General features: G+C 45.2%; 1 protein-coding gene across 1 annotated transcript in view; it reads left to right on the plus strand.

Annotated features, from left to right (window-relative positions):
- The window catches only part of SRRM4 (serine/arginine repetitive matrix 4), a 194,814-nt gene that overhangs the window by 31,776 nt on the left and 146,943 nt on the right, over positions 1 to 16,095 (plus strand). The gene's annotated exons all lie outside the window — the stretch shown is intronic.

The raw sequence follows: 16,095 nt of genomic DNA on the forward strand, positions 1-16,095 counted from the left end.
TACAACGGGCTCCCTATAGGTTTCCCAAACTCAGGCTGCCACTGGGGAGAGGAGATGAGGGCAGCTGGGAGCAGACAGCCTTCTAGAACCCTCAGCTCAAAGTGCTGGGGGGTTAATACTTTCTTGTCCAGACCCTGGAGAGAATGGAGCCTAGTCTGTGCAAGCCCAGGAGGCCCCACTTTACAGATGGGAAACTGAGAGAAGCTCAGCTGCTCCCCTCCACCCCCACCCCAGTTCTTCTGAGATGATAAAGGGAACAGTCCCCAGGGGGAGCCTAGTGCAGTGTTCTCAAACTAGCTGCAGATTGCAGTCACTTGGGGTTCTTTAACAAATGCCGACGCCTGGGCCCCACCCTCAAGTAGCCCTGGTGACACAGTGGTTAAGAGCTTGACTGCTAACCAAAGGGCTGGCGGTTCGAATTCACCAGCCACTCCTTGGAAACCCTGTGGGGGGCAGTTCTACTCTGTCCTAGAGTCGCTGTGAGTCAGAATCTACTCAATGGCAGCGGGTTTTGGTTTGGGTCCCACCCCTAGACATCCTGACTTAATTGATTTCAAGTGTACCCTGGGCATCAGGACTTGGTAAAGCCTCTCAGGTGATTGCAATGTGTGGCGAAGTTTGGGGACCAGGTTAAGAGCTTGGCTTCTAACAAAAAGGTCGGCAGTTCGAATCCACCAGCTGCTCCTCCGAAACCCAATGGGGCAGTTCTACTCTGTCCTATAGGTTTGTTAGGAATCAGAATCCAGTCGAGAACAAGAGGTTGGTTTGTTTGTTTTGTGGGGGGTTGTGGTGGTGAAGAGACAAAGACATCTGTGTTTGAATTTCAGTTTGAGTAAGTGATTTCAATCATGTGAGCCTCAGTCTCTTTAACCGTGAATTGGGGCTCATGTATACCTACTCATATAGGGTTGAGGTGAGAATTAAGTAAGATAATATACATTAAGTACTTAAAACAGTACCAAAAAAACCAAACCAATTGCTATCAAGTTGACCCCTACTCAGGGAGAGCCCATGTGTATCAGAGTAGAACTGTGCTCCGTAGCATTTTCAACGGTTGATTTTTTGGAAGTAGATTGCCAGGTCTTTCTTCCGAGGGGCCTTTGGGTGGACTCAAACCTCCAGCCTTTTGGTTAGTAGCAAGCACTTTAACTGTTTGTACTACCCAGGAACTCTAGAACATTGCCTATCACATAGTAAATGATCAATATGTGTTGGTTTTATTGTTTTATTACTAATGTATATCTTCGCTCCAAGCCCCCAAGGTGGGAAATGGGGGAAAGAATCACAAATGCACTGATGAATGAATGAGGATTCAAGAGACCTGATTCTTATTTCTAGTCTCTGATAGTCACTGAGCTGTGTGACCTTGGGCAAAACTCTTAACTTCTCTGACTTCAGTGGCCTCATCCTGCCAGATGGCCCCACAGCCCCTGGATGTCTATCGTCCAGAGGAGTTGCAAGGCTCCAGGAAGATAATGGATTTGAACGAGCTTTGAAAACAGGAAGGCACCAGAGGAATTTGCGTATTATGATTATGATGGCCATTCCATCCCCTCGTGCCGGGCTGGCCCATCTGTTCTGTGTGCTTTCTGTTCTCGCTCTGCCTCCTTTGGCTTCCAGTCCATGACTGCTCGGTCTGACATTTGGGCCAGTTCCAGAGAGGACTCTGTCCTTCCTCCATCTGCCCCTCAGGTTAACTCTTCTCTCTCCCCTCTTTCGGGAGACCAGTCTGACATCTGACAGCAGGGTGTGTGGTGATGATGTGGGAGGAGAGATACCAGACAGTCATTGTTGTTAGCCGTCATTGAGTCAACCAGACTCATGGTGACCCCATGCACAATGGAAGGAAATGTTGCCTGGGTCTGCACCATCCCAGTGATCCCCTGTGGATTGGACCACTGTGATCCACAGGGTTTTCATTGGCCAATTTTCAGAAGTAGGTTGCCAGGCCTTTCTTCCTAGTCCATCTTACCTTGGAGCTCCAATGAAACCTGTTCAACATCATAGCAACATGCAAGCCTTCACTGACGGATGGGTGGGAGCTGCCTATGATGTGCATTGGCTGGGAATTGAACCCAGGTCTGCTGCATAGAAGGTGAGAACTCTACCACTGAACTACCAGTGCTTCACTGGGAAGGCAGTACTCATCTTTTATTCTTTTCTTGGGGGCAGGAAGTCGGCAGAGATCACGGGATTTCCCACAGTAGAAGAGTTGGAGGTTCCTAAGAAATCTCTAGATAGGCTCCCAGATGAGGCCCTGTGTGGAGGTAGAGCCGGGATTCAAGCCCAGTTTCCTGGACTCCCATCTAGTGCTGTTCTGCTTTGCCACCACCCCAATGCCATGAGCTCCGGGGTTGGGCTCTAGAATGGGCCCCCTTTCTAGCTCCTCATTATCTCTTGGAATATTAGTGCCTGTGATAGAATATCAGGGCACAGGGGTTTCTTTCTTCCTCTAGGGGCCTGGACTGTGTCCCAACGAGAACTAGTATCTTTGGTCAGTCCTTTAGCTTCTCTGAGACTCAGTTTTCTCACCTATAAAATGGGAAAACCATCACCTTGTCTATTCTCAGACAAGCAAGAAAGACTGTAACCTCCATTGCCACCGATACTAGTGCCACTGATAGGGAGGAAATGTGAGATTCTGCCAGGTCAGAACCCCTGGCTGAGACAGAGGCAAAGCCTGAGGTCTGGGCTGCTCTGTGTGGCTGGGAGGAGACGGGGCGAGGGCAGGGCCTGCCTGGGATCAGGGCAGCTGCAGGGCCTGCTGGCAGATGGTCCCCTAAGTGGGCCACCCCGGGGTCAGCCTATGGATTTACACATTAACCCTTCCCTCTCCAGCAGCCTCTCAGCTGTTGATTCTTCCTTTTTGACTTCGGCCTGACACCCAGAGGTTGCTGGGTAGATTGGACTCCAGCTTACATCTTATCACTTCCCATCCTGCCCCAAGCCATTCCTCACATGTGGAGGGCACTTACAGTCTGGACAACCACAGACTCTGGGTCTGCACAAAATTCCTCAGGCAAACTGATGATAAGGCACCCTTTGAACTTTTTTTAATATTAATTTTTATAAATACTGATGTACAAAAAAGAAATTATCATTCCAGATGATAACCACCATTAATATTATGGAGTTTACCCTTCTAGACTCATAATTCACTCTTACTCTTTCTCTCTCTTCTTCCCGATCGCCTTCTCTCTCTTTCTTTACCAATGTGGGATAAAACCAAGCATGTTGTTTTATTGCAGACTTTAAAAAATTGAACAATGCAGCCTAAATATTTTCCCATGTCAGTAAAATATCCATCCATCTTACGAGTTTTAATGTCTGCATAGTATTCCATGGTAGGCAGGTATCAAAGTTAACTTACCAGTTCCCCATTGCTGGATGACGCCCATATGATAGAGGAGGAAACGAATTTAGGGAGTGACTTGCCCAAGGTCATAGCTTATAACTAACTGAGTCTGAACTTGATTTTGGTCTTGACACTTGAAATTCAGATCTCTTTTTTGAAGGCAAAAGGAGTGAGGGTTTAGGGGCATCGCACTTCTAAACCAATATGGGCCCAAACCCACTCCAAGGTAGAGGGCCTCCAGGAAAGACTTGCTTGTTTGTTGTTAGGCTGTCTCAGTGCTTGGTTAGAATCTCAGCCCCATGTTTACCGGATGCATGGCTTTGGGCAGCCTGCTTCCCTTCTCTGAGCCTCAGTTTCTTCATCCATAAAACAGATCTCATCTGGGGGTCTGTCTTCATAGCTAGGGTGTTAAGATCAAGCTAATCAGGCCATGGGGATGGAAGAAGGATTGGATTAAACGAGACAGTGTCCACCAAGGGTTTGGCACACAGCAAATGTTCAGAACGTAAAGTTAACATGAATATTCCCTTGCTACTGGAATTCTTGGTATTAGTAGAGCTATAAGAGAGTGTAGTCTAGTTAGAAAGTTGCTTGTGTGGTGCAAGCAGTTTGCGCTCGACTACTAACCTAAAGGTCGGCAGTCCAGACCCACCGAGCGGTGCCACGGAAGAAAGGTCTGGAGACCTGCTTCCATAACGATTCCAGCCAAGAGAACCCTATGGAGCAGTTCTACTCTATAACACATGGGGTCACCATGGGTAGGAATTGACTCAATGGCAATGGGTGTTTTTAGTCTAATTAGCCTCAGTGCAGGACAGGCTGTGATCCAGTCCCTTCTCCTCCCTGGGGCTTAGTTTAAAACCCAAAACCAAACCCAATACTGTGAAGTCTATTCTGACTCATAGCGACCCTATAGGACAGAGTACAACTGCCCCATAGGGTTTCCAAGGAGTGGCCTCAGTTTACCCATTTATAAATGCAGAGTGTTGCCCTTGATGATTTCTGAGGTGATTCTGTCCCTCATTCCCAGTCCCCTAGGAGGATGTCTGTTAACCCTTGTAGGCTGCAGACGTGGCCTTGGCTCCCCTCCTCCGTCAGTAGTTTCTCCTCCCCTCCCCCACCAGCCAGAGCCTACTGCCTGCCCCTCCCCACTCCCCTCCCCCCCCCCCCCCGCCAGCTCTCCGGGCCTTTGACACTAATTGATACGGAGTTCCCCCCTCTAATCCTGCCTCTGCCTCCAGGCCCCTTGTTCCTGGGGCATCTGCTTGGTGAGAGGAGGAGGAGGCAGGGCTGGCCGCCACCCGCCTGTCTGCCATCTGGTCGCCTTCCCCTCCCCTCCTCCCAGGCCACCAAGAAAAATCTGTAATGAATCTATGGCCCCCACCCAAGGGGGTGGGGTGAGATTGGCACATGTTGTTGGCTTTGCTCGTGCGTGTGCACAGGCACGCGCACACACACGCAGTTTGTAGACACAATTAATAGCAAAGCTTTTGTGAGGCTCCCAGGCCAGCTCCAGCTGAACAGCTGCTGGGAGGGCTCCAAGCGAGATGCTAACGGGAGGGGAACTTTAATTATCTGGCCGAATGGCATCTTTGGCAGCCCCCAGGGACTGGACTAGATGGGGAAGAGGGAGGCAGGCAGGGGAGAGAAGGCAATTAAACAGGAAAAGCGGGAGATAGAAAGGAATGGGATGTCCTAGCTGATGGGAGAAGCTACAGAGATTCAGACCACTGCAGGCCTCAAAGTGGCTGAAAACTTAGAAAAGTGACAGTTTTCTTTCCTGAGTCCCTCTCCCTGACACCGCCTTCATGACCTTCTTTCACTGGGCAGTCAGGGCTGCCTCAGAGAGCCTCGCATTGAGAGCAGGACTCTGGAATCTGCCCACGTGGCTTCTAATTTCTTCACTGCTCCTTGCTGGCTGTGTGACCTCGGGCCAGCTACTTCACCTCTCTGAGCCTGTCGTTCTTCTGCGTCAAAAGAAACAGCAGTGATACTGACTCACAGGGTTGTTGGATCGGATAAGACCATTGGTTCAAACAGCAAATGTTTACTTAGTGCCTGCTGCATACCAGGCACTGTGCTAGGAGTTGGAGACTCAACAGGCAGATGGAGGATGGGGAAGGGAGCAATGCAGACAACCAACAAGGGAGACATCTAATAATAATAATAACAAATTGTGAACAGGGCCCAAACAGCAATTGCTTCAAGCAGCTTTCCTGGATTCTTCCCCGTCTGCTCCCATCAGTTGGTTTTTCCCTCTTTGTTCCTGAGCTGCTGCTCCTTGCTGCCACAACCCTGTGCTCCACTGTTTTGTGAGTGTTTGCCAGGGGCAGCATATTTTCTCTGACTCAGAACAGCTTCAAGCACAGTGCCTGGCACATAGTAAGCGTTCAGGGAATGTTTTCTGAAATGAGTTGCTTACAGATTCTGTGTGTATTAAGTGGTTAGGGGGAAAAATTACCAGCTGTTACACTGGAGGCCAAGGAAGGCCTTGTCCACTTCAAAAGCTTTCTTTGTTTTTTCAGTGCTAAAGACAGATATTTTCACCTTCCAGACTGGCAGAAACAAAAAAGTATCTTAATATTCCACACTGGTGAACCCTGGTAGCATAGTGGTTAAGAGCTACGGCTGCTAACCAAAAGGTCAGCGGTTCGAATCCAGAAGGCGCTGCTTGGAAACCGTATGGGGCAGTTCTACTCTGTCCTATAGGGTTGCTATGAGTCAGAATCGACTCGACGGCAATGGGTTATGGAGTGAAGATGTGGGAAGATGGGTATGCCCATACATTGCTGGGCAGTGAATAAGCAGGACCACAGGAGAACTGACACCTTTGAATTGTGGTGTTGGTGAAGAATATTGAATATACCATGGGCTGCAAAAAGAACAAACAAATCTGTGTTGGAGGAAGTACGGCCAGAATGCTCCCTGGAAGTGACGATGGCGAGACATTGTCTCACATACTCTGGACATGTTATCAGGAGGGACCACTCCCTGGAAAAGAACATCATGCTTGGTAAAGTAGAGTGTCAGCAAAAAAGAGGAAGACCCTCAACAAGATGGATTGACACAGTGGCTGTAACAATGGGCTCAAGCATAGCAACAATTGTGAGGATGGCGCAGGACGGGGCCATGTTTTGTTCTGTTGTACACAGGGTCGCTAGGAGTCAGAACTGACTCTACGGCACCTAATAACAACCTACGTTGCTGGTGAGAGTATAAACCAGTACGGTCTTTTGAGAGTACAGTATTTCAGCATTTATCAAAATTAGAAATAAATTTTGCACATGACCTGTTCTTGCGAAATTCTAGCGAAAAAGGAAGGAGAATGTCTAAATAAACTATGAAACATGTCTAACTATGAAATATATGAAACATGTATAACTATGGGATACAAAGCAACAGTTGAAAAGAATGTGGTAGATTCCTGTGTATTGACATAGGTCTCTAAGAGAGTGTGAGAGAATTAAGCAAGCTTCAGAATGATATACAGATTATAATATTATTTCATATATATGCATACACAAAAACTTTGATTATGCTGTACTTACAATACAGAAAAGAACACCATATACTGTTTATAAATATATCTGCATAGGTAAATGTCTTAAAGGATATACACCAAACTGTTGAGGATAGCATCACCAGCAAGGAAGGGGTGGTGAATATTTTAGTTTTATGTCTGTGGCTGACGTGCTTTATGAGAATGTTTTTATAAGTTAAAAGGTTTTTTCCTATATTGGTTATTAAATGAATAATTTCTTTTATAAGGAGCAGCATAAACCTGATTCCTACGAGATGGAGGTTAAGATGTTCCAAACGTCCAACTTTTCCAAACTGCTCTACCACTCCACCATCTCTAACACCAACTACTCCCCCTCCCCTCGGTACTCTTCCTCCTGGCTTTGGGTTCTGTAATTTGCTGCAACATCTCACAGAACTCACGAACTGTTATCTAGGAAATGGCTCACGCAGTTTTAGAGGCTGGGAAGTCCCAAATCTGTGGTCAGGCATAGGCTTCTCCTGACCCACGTGGCTTCAGCGGCTGACGAACCCAAACCTGCAGGTCAGGCCTCTGGCTGCTGGCTAACAAGGCTGTGGAAGCTGGTAAATCAGGTCAGATGAGAGATCACCAGCCCACAGGGCTGTGGAGGTTGGTGAATCCCAGAATCAGCAGGTCAGATGGGAGGCCTCTGCCTCAAGTCCCAACAACAGGAGGTTAGACGATCAGGAACTAGATGCGGGATCCAGGTGCAGAGAGAGAAAGAGACTTTCGGGGGACCTACATATATACCTTGGAGGCAGGCCACACCCCAAGGAAAGGCATAACTTGAGTAACGGTGGGAGTCGAGTCACTCCCGCCTCCAAGACTGTGACTCAGGATACGCCGCACACCAATATTGCCTCACTAACATGTAGAGGTTAGGATTTACAACACACAAAATAACCAGGAATCGTGGCCTAGCCAAGTTGACACATAACCCAGCCATCACAGGTTCCATATACCTTATTTGCACAGTCCCAACTCAATCATTATGTGTGAGTCACAAAGACCATGGCTAAAAAACCATGGCTAGAAGGGCTATATTAATTCATCGCACTGAAGTTATGTATATAAATATTAACTAAAAAAAAAGGTAAGTGGAGAACACGTAACACTGATAAACCGACTGATTACTGTAAAGAAGCTTATTAGAATTTCTGCAGGTTTTTCAACCTCGGCAGTATTGACATGTGGAACCAGAAAATTCCTTGTTGTAGGGGGCTGTCCTGTGCATTATAGGATGTTTGGCAGCATCCCTGCCTCCTGCCCACTAGGTGCCATTATCACTCCCCCTCTCCGGTTGTGACATCCAGACATTGTGAAATGTCCTAGGGGTAGGGGTGGGGGGAGGGGAGGTGAAAATCACCACTGATTGAGAACCACTGATGTAGAGAGAGTTTTCTACCTACCCCACATGACCTAGTCAGGAAAATCCGAAATAGCTGAAAACTCAGAACTAAATAAACGACTTTTGCAAATCAAGAGATATCTGAAGGCTTTGGGGTGGGGGTGGGGGTGAAGGCACATTGAATCATGTCCCCTACCTTCTCTTGCGGCTGGGGGAGGGGCAGAGTTGCACAGCAGACCAGTAGACAGAGCACATGATTGGAGTCTGACAGTGTTGAGCCTGGACTTTAGTTCTCTGGTTCTCAGTCTTCTCATCTACAAAATAGGTTAGACTAGTGCCTTCTCTGAAGGGGTCAATGTCGGTCGTGGGCATCTTGGTGCAAATAACTTGGCCTTTGTAGTTAACAGTCCTGGTTTCTAATCCCAACTGGGCAAGCTTGGGCAGGTCACATCACCTTTCTAAGCTCTTTCCTCGTCTGTAAAATGGGGGTGATGTTACTTACCTCATAGGCTGGATTTGAGGATCAAATAAGGTAATGTCTGCAAGCATTTATCAGTTTATCTGTGTCCTCATGTCTAGTTAAGTGCTCAGTAAATGGTAACTATGTTGCTTTTGGTAGTGACATTTTGCAAATTGTACGTTAGTCAATGTCCTCATATAAGTCAGTCGTATTGACATGGGGATCATATAAGTCAGTCATATTGACGTGGGAAAGAAGGCCAGGGTTTTCTTTCTCACCTTCTTTGGATCATAGTCTTGGAAGGTCAGATGTCTCCTCTAAAGTGAATGGGTACCCTTTGTTCATCTGATGAACAAGCGTTCACCATTGATGATAGAGATGGTGAGACCCTGAGTCCCACCCACGGGGTGCTCCAAACTCCTCCTGGCGTCTGAGCTGGTACTTGCCTGGGTGACTTTCTAACCAAGGTTTCCATGATACAATTCCCAGGAGGATGCTCCCTGACTTAGCAACATCCCTTGGAGGCAAAGCTTTCTGTGAACTCTAATGCTCACATACGTTCCTTGCCTCCCTACTCAGCCTTTTCCACCAGCCTCTTTTTCCTCCTTTGAAATTGTAGGACCAGTTGACACCAGTCTCAAGAACACAGTCTTCTTTTGTTTTCAACATGTCTGTCCCCTTCTTTATCAATCAGTGAAATTCCTCAAGATGATCTTTGTCTGCTATTGCAGCCCTTCCTCTTTCTTCAGCTGCACTCCTTCTTTCTCTGCCAACTTCTTCCTTCAACCCCACTGGGGCCTCCATCTTGACTCTCTAACCCATGATCCTTTGCTGTTTCTCTGTAAGAACCCTGTAAAGTTCCTTTATTTTTTGTTGTCATTTAACTCTACTTAAGCAGTTCCAGTTTTCTTGTTCCGATTGATAATACCTCGCCTGCTTAATGCTTTCCTCTGTTGGCATTTCCTGTGTCTCTGTTTACTCCTACCCAAGGCACAGACTGACCCAATTACCTTTTCAACTTCAGAGAAGGCGCCAAAGAAGAATCTCACCAGGTGTTTGTCATCAACCTGGGAGGTAATGCTGTTTACTCCCAGGATGCACTAGGCTACGGGTGAAATTAACAGAAAGATAGGTGAAAATTGGATTACCCTCTGGCATCTCCCCATAGGCTTTCATGGTGGGAAAATATCAGTATTGTTTCCTTAACTAAGTAAGTGGCATGAACTCCAGGGATTCCAGATCAGTGTTTCCACATGAGTAACAAACAAAACAAATTTTGGAGTCAAACAATAAGGATGTTTACTCCTCCCTACCAGCTTGCCCCTCTAGTAGTGTAAAGACCACCACCACCACCGATAACACCAACAAACGGATTGCTGTGATGAGAAAGTCAAGCCTAGAGAGTTGAGCAATTAACCCAGTGTAACATAGATAAAAAAATAGAACATGAATTGGGGTTAGGGCTTCTGTGTTCTAATTTCCAGATTTTGAGTCCAGGGTGAAATAATTTGCTTTCTGCTAAATATTTTTTAAAGAAGTTTTAATCATAAAAGTAACACATGGTCATGGTTTGTAAAAAGCACTGCAGAAGTATAAAAAACCTGAAGCCCCTTCATCTTAATTTTCTACTTGCTCTTTTTTTTTATTGTTATGTATGCTGTAGAGGCAACTGTTATTAATTGCCGTCAAGTCAGCTCTGACTATGGCAACCCCATGTACGACAGAACAAAACTTTGCCCAGTCCCATGTCATCTTCACCATCATTGGTATGTTCAAGTCCATTGTTGCAGCTCCTGTGTATTTTGAGTGCCTTGCAACCTAAGGGGCTTATTATCTTCTAGCACTATGTCAGACAATATTCTGTTGTGATTCATTGCTTTTCATTGGCCAATTTTCAGATGTAGATCACCTGGCCTTTCTTCCTAGTCTGTCTTAGTCTGGAAGCTCTGCTGAAACCTGTCCACCATGGGTGGCCCTGCTGGTATTTGAAATACTGATGGCATAGCTTCTAGCATCACAGTATGAAATACTGACAGACGGATGGTAGACAGCCAGCTACTCTTCTGTTTTCTTATGCACCCTTCCAGAAATGTCGCATATGAAAATGCAATGCATTGTATTGGGAAACTTGCTTTTTCCACTTAACTTTGTATCTTGGCTTTTTTAATTTTTTGGTGTATCACTACATTCAGAGTTGCCCTGTTCTTTATAATGTCTGCATAGTATTCTATTGTAGAGATATATCATTATTTATTTAATCATTGTCCCATTGATTCACAATCAGGTTGTTAGGATTTTTGCTGTAACACGTAATGCTACAATGAGTGTTTTTGGTATATTTAACTTTACCTACTTTGTGTGTGCAGGATATCTGTACTATAAATTCATAGAAGCAGAATTGCTAGAAATTTATGGAAGATATTGCCCAGTTGCCTTCCACAAAGCCTACACCCCCCATCACAGCGTATGAGAGTTCTTTTTCTGACCGTTATAAGACAGGAAATTATCAATGTCTTTCATCTATGTCATTCACAGAGTTGGAAAATAGTATATAATTGTTTTAATTTATTTTTCTTTTAATAATGAGTGAGAACATGCATCTTCGTATGTCAGTTGCCACTTTGTATTCTTCTGTGATCACTTACCTCTTCATGTCCTTTATCCATTTAGTAGAATTGGATTGTTCATCTTTTTTAAGAACTCTTTGCATATTAAGGAAATTATCATTCTATCTGTCATATTGCTGCCTCCTTAGCTTTTTTGTTTCCTAAAAAAAATTTTATTGTGCTTTAGGTGAAAGTTTACAGCACAAATTAGTTTCTCATTCAAAAATTTATACACAAATTGTTTTGTGACATTGGTTGCAATCAGTGCAAAGTGTCAGCACTCCCCCCCTTTCCACCCCGGGTCCCCCGTGTCCATTCATCCAGGTTTCTTGTCCCTTCCTGCCTTCTTGTTTTTGCTTTGGGGCAGGTATTGTCCATTTAGTCTTGTATACTTGATTGAACAAAGAAGCACAATCCTCGTGTGTGTTATTGTTTGTTTTGCAGGACTGTCTAATCTTTGGCTGAAAGGTAGACTTCAGGAATAGCTTCAGTTCTGAGTTAGAAGGGTTTCTGGGGCCATAGTCTCAGGTGTTCCTCCAGTCTCTGTGAGACCAGTAAGTCTGGTCTTTTTTTTGTAAATTTGAATTTTTTCCTACATTTTTCTCCTGCTCTGTCCAGGACCCTCTTTTGTGGTCCCTGTCAGAGCCATTGGTGGTGGTAGTCGGGTATCATCTAGTTCTTCTGGGGTCAGACTGGTGGAGGCTGTGGTTTATGATGTCCATTCATCCTTTGGACTACTATTTACCTTGTGTCTTTGGTATTCTTTGTCCTCCTTCGCTCCAGATGGGATGGGACTAATAGATGTATCTTAGATGGCCGCTTGCAAGCTTTTAAGACCCCAGACGTTACTCACCAAAGTAGGAGGTAGAACATTTTCTTTACAAACTATGTTAAGCCAATTGACCAAGATGTCACCAGCCTTCAGCCTCAGTACCTCAGTCCCTCAAGGTGTCTAGGAAGTTTCTGTGACTTTGTCTTGGTCTACTTGTGCTGACTTCCCCTATGTTGTGTGTTGTCTTACCCTATGTTGTGTGTTGTCTTACCCTTCACCAAAGTTAACACTTGTCTACTGTCTAGTTACTGATTTCCCCTCTCTACCCTCCCCTTCCTCGTAAACATGAAAGATTATATTTTTCTGTGTATAAACCTTTTCTTGAATTTTTATAATAGTGGTCTCATATAGTATTTGCCCTTTTGTGATTGATTTATTTCACTCAGCATAATGCCTTCCAGATTCATCCATATTGTGAGATGTTTCCTGGATTTATCATTGTTTTTTTTATTATTGCATAGTATTCCATTGTATGTATGTACCACAATTTGTTTATCGATTCATTTGTTGATAGGCACTTACATTGTTAGCTTTTTTCTTTCTAATGAGCATAGAGATTCACCAGGAGTCAAAACACAGGAGCTTTTGGACAACGGATAGGAAGTAAAGTCAGATTCTATCTCTTCCTTCAATGCCATCTCCCATTTTCTCTCTCCACCAAGAATGACTTGCTGTAACAGATGGAGAGCTATGAGTCAGAATAGGTATGAGCCTCTAACTTCCCCCCTTCCTGCTGGGCCTGCATTCAAAGAAGGGCATGTAGTAGAGGAAAGAAAAATTGTCTGCAAGAAGGATTGAGCTATTTCCTAGATCCAAGCTGCAGTTGGCATCCCGGCCCTCATTCCCAAAATGCCACTCCATGGCACATGGGCCACAGGAACCCTGGAATTTTTAACTTTAGCAAGGCACCGGAAATGAGGAGTTGGGCATGGAGGCAGGGGGTTCTGGGACTACTTAGCTTCAGAGGATGGAGATGGGATAGGCTTTCTCTGCTCAGGGAGGGCCCAGCCTATCTAGGCCACTGAAACCAAGAAATCCATTACTATCAACTTGATTCTGACTCGTCTGGGGAGGGGGTATACTTTATCAATATATACAATTCCATTATAGTGAGAGTACCCTACATCCCAGTCACACCCCTTTTACCCCAGAGAAACCTTCAGACATGTGCCCAAATTCCATTCAAGACGTTTGTTGAAGACATCAGGAATTGAATTAATATTTATTGTAGCACTGCTGCCACTGTGAGAAATTAGAAATAAGCTAAGTGTCCAGTAACAGGAGGATTGATAAATCATAGATTGCGATCTACCCAACACATGGAATGCTGTGATGGGAGTGAAAATGAATGAGGCTGAACTCTAAGGACATGGAAAGAGGACCAAGGCATTTGTTGAGTGAAAAATGCAAGCCGCAGGTAGATATATGGACAGTTATAATGCCGTTGTTCTGCCATTGAGTCGGCTCCAACTGAGAGTGACCTTTCAGATAACAGAACAAAACGTTGCCCAGACCTGTGCCAGCTTCGTGGCTATGTTTGAATCCATCGTTTTAGCTATTGTATCAGTCCATCTCCTTGGGAATTTTCCTCCTTTTTGCTGACTCTCCACTCTACCAAACATAATGTCCTTTTCTAATGACTGGATTTTCTCGATGACATGTCCAAATTAAGCAAGCCAAAGTCTCACCATCCTCACTTCTATTGAACAGTATAACCTTAGGACTAAAGGATCATCCCTTAGTCATAAATATAAATTGAATCTACCCTTTTTTGTCTATCTGAGCCCATATTTCCTCAACTGTAACATGAATGACTGGGGAATAGTCACTAGGGTGCTAGCCAAAAGGTTGGAGGTTCAACTCTACTCAGAGGCACTGCAGAAGAAAAGTCTGGCAATCTACTTCCAAAAAATTAGCCACTGAATACTCTATGGAGCACAGTTCTACTCTAACATGCATGGGGTCAACTTGATGGCAACTGTTTTTTGTTTTGTTTTGTGTTTTAACACGGAGGAGAGTAACTTAGCAGGGTTGTAAATGTTAACTGAGATAATGACAATAAAAGACTTAGCACAGTGCTAGAACGTAGTATGAGCTCAACATATGGTGGCCATTATAGCTATTGTGAGAAAAAGAGAAGCAGAGAGAGATGGAGGGGGAGAGAAGTGAATTTGCTCAGGTACCTGAAGAACAAGAACTGGAATAAATGGGTAACATGAAAATACTGTGTGGACTGGGTGGCCACTAGTATTGACAATGGATCCTATGGCCAACACGGTTGTAATGGAAAGAATTACTCTACCTAACTCGCTTTGTTGTAAACTGGAATTTTCCTATACTGAATTTATTTAAAGTGGGACCTACCTGTTCTCAGGTACCCTAGGAGTCCTGAAGTCCCTGCTGAAGATCCTAGGGCATTGATCCTGCCATCCCCTCCCCGAGCAGTGGCTAAAGTCTGTGTGTCTTCTTTAGGCTGGTTTGGTTGTAAGAACCCAAAACTTATTCATTGAAGCTCCAATTGTTATTGTTGTTAGCTGTGGTCGAATCAGCCCTCAATCATGGTGATCCCACGTACAACAGAAGGAAATGCTGCCCAGACTTGTGACCCACAAGGTTTTCACTGGCTGATTTTTTGGAAGTAGATCATCAGGCCTTTCTTCCTAGTCCATCTTACTCTGGAAGTTCCACTGAAACCTGTTTAGCGTCAGAGCAACACACAAGCTTCCACTGACAGAAGGGAGCTCAAGTAGAAAGGGGTTTATTACTGGGCAATTTCCCAGTATCCACCTGCCTGCTTCAAAATGGCAGATTCAGCTCCCAGGTTTCCAGTTTTTCTCATTTGCTCACCAGAGCTGATAGATGAAATCTCCTCCCCCAATTCCACATTCCCTACAGAGAGGCTTTTATTAGCAAAGGTGATGTTTAAATCAATTTGACATAAATCAAGTCCTAATTTAAATGCCCTAGGGGCCAGCCACTTAAGTATTTCATGCAGGCTTTAAAAAAGTTGGGCACAAAATCCTTTGTGCAAAGGGAATGGTCAAACCCTAGCCGAAGACACAGTGACCATTCCTGGGTTGAAATGATGGGTTTTCTGCAGGTGGGACCTGCTGTCTCCTTTTCCCCAGTCAGCATGGGTCAAAAGGGCATTCAGCCACTTCTCGGAAGTGTCCCAGGGTTGGGATTCTCCCAAACATTTCTCCACCACTCACCCACCTCTGTTGAATTTGTTAATTTTTCATCCTCAGCCAGAAATTTCAAACACCAGGGATTCCTGGCCTTTTCTGGCAGCAACTACCTTTTCAACCTGTTACCTTCCCCAAATAAGACATTTTATTAATTTTTCACCCCACCCTTCATGACAGTTCCTTTCCATGCCTCCGTCTCCCCGGGGTCAATGTGGTTCGCTAAGAATTGAAACCATGTCCACGCAGCCTGGTCACCCAGCCAGACATCTCCTTTTCCAGCTATTTGATTCGAAAAGGAGGGCTGTGTGGTTCTTGATGATTCCAGAGCTAGAAGGGGGTGGCTGGAAGGGAAAGAAAAGGCCAACCAACTCACAGAATGGCAGGGAAGCTAGGGGCCTAAGAGACCATGCCCAAGGGGACCTGGATCCTTTGAGAAACTGGAAAACCACAGACACTTCCCAGAAAAATCATGTGCACGCAAAATTTGCTGCCAATTTCAGGGTCTTAGAGAATTCCTTGAAACCCATCACTCGTCCGAGGGCTAAATCGTAAGTAGCTTTGTGTGAATTAGGAAAACAGGTCCCTTCCTCTGGATGACCAAAAAAGAAAACCAAACTAGTTGCTGTCGAGTCGATTCCGACTAGTGGTGACCCCATGTGTGGCAGCATAGACCTGCGCTCCACAGGGTTTTCATGGCTGTGACCTTTCGGCTAGAGGCGGACCCGTTAACTATTTGCACCACCCAGGGACCAGCATGGTAGATGG

The sequence above is a fragment of the Elephas maximus genome, chromosome 22, assembly GCF_024166365.1.
Source record: "Elephas maximus indicus isolate mEleMax1 chromosome 22, mEleMax1 primary haplotype, whole genome shotgun sequence".
NCBI lineage: Eukaryota > Metazoa > Chordata > Mammalia > Proboscidea > Elephantidae > Elephas > Elephas maximus.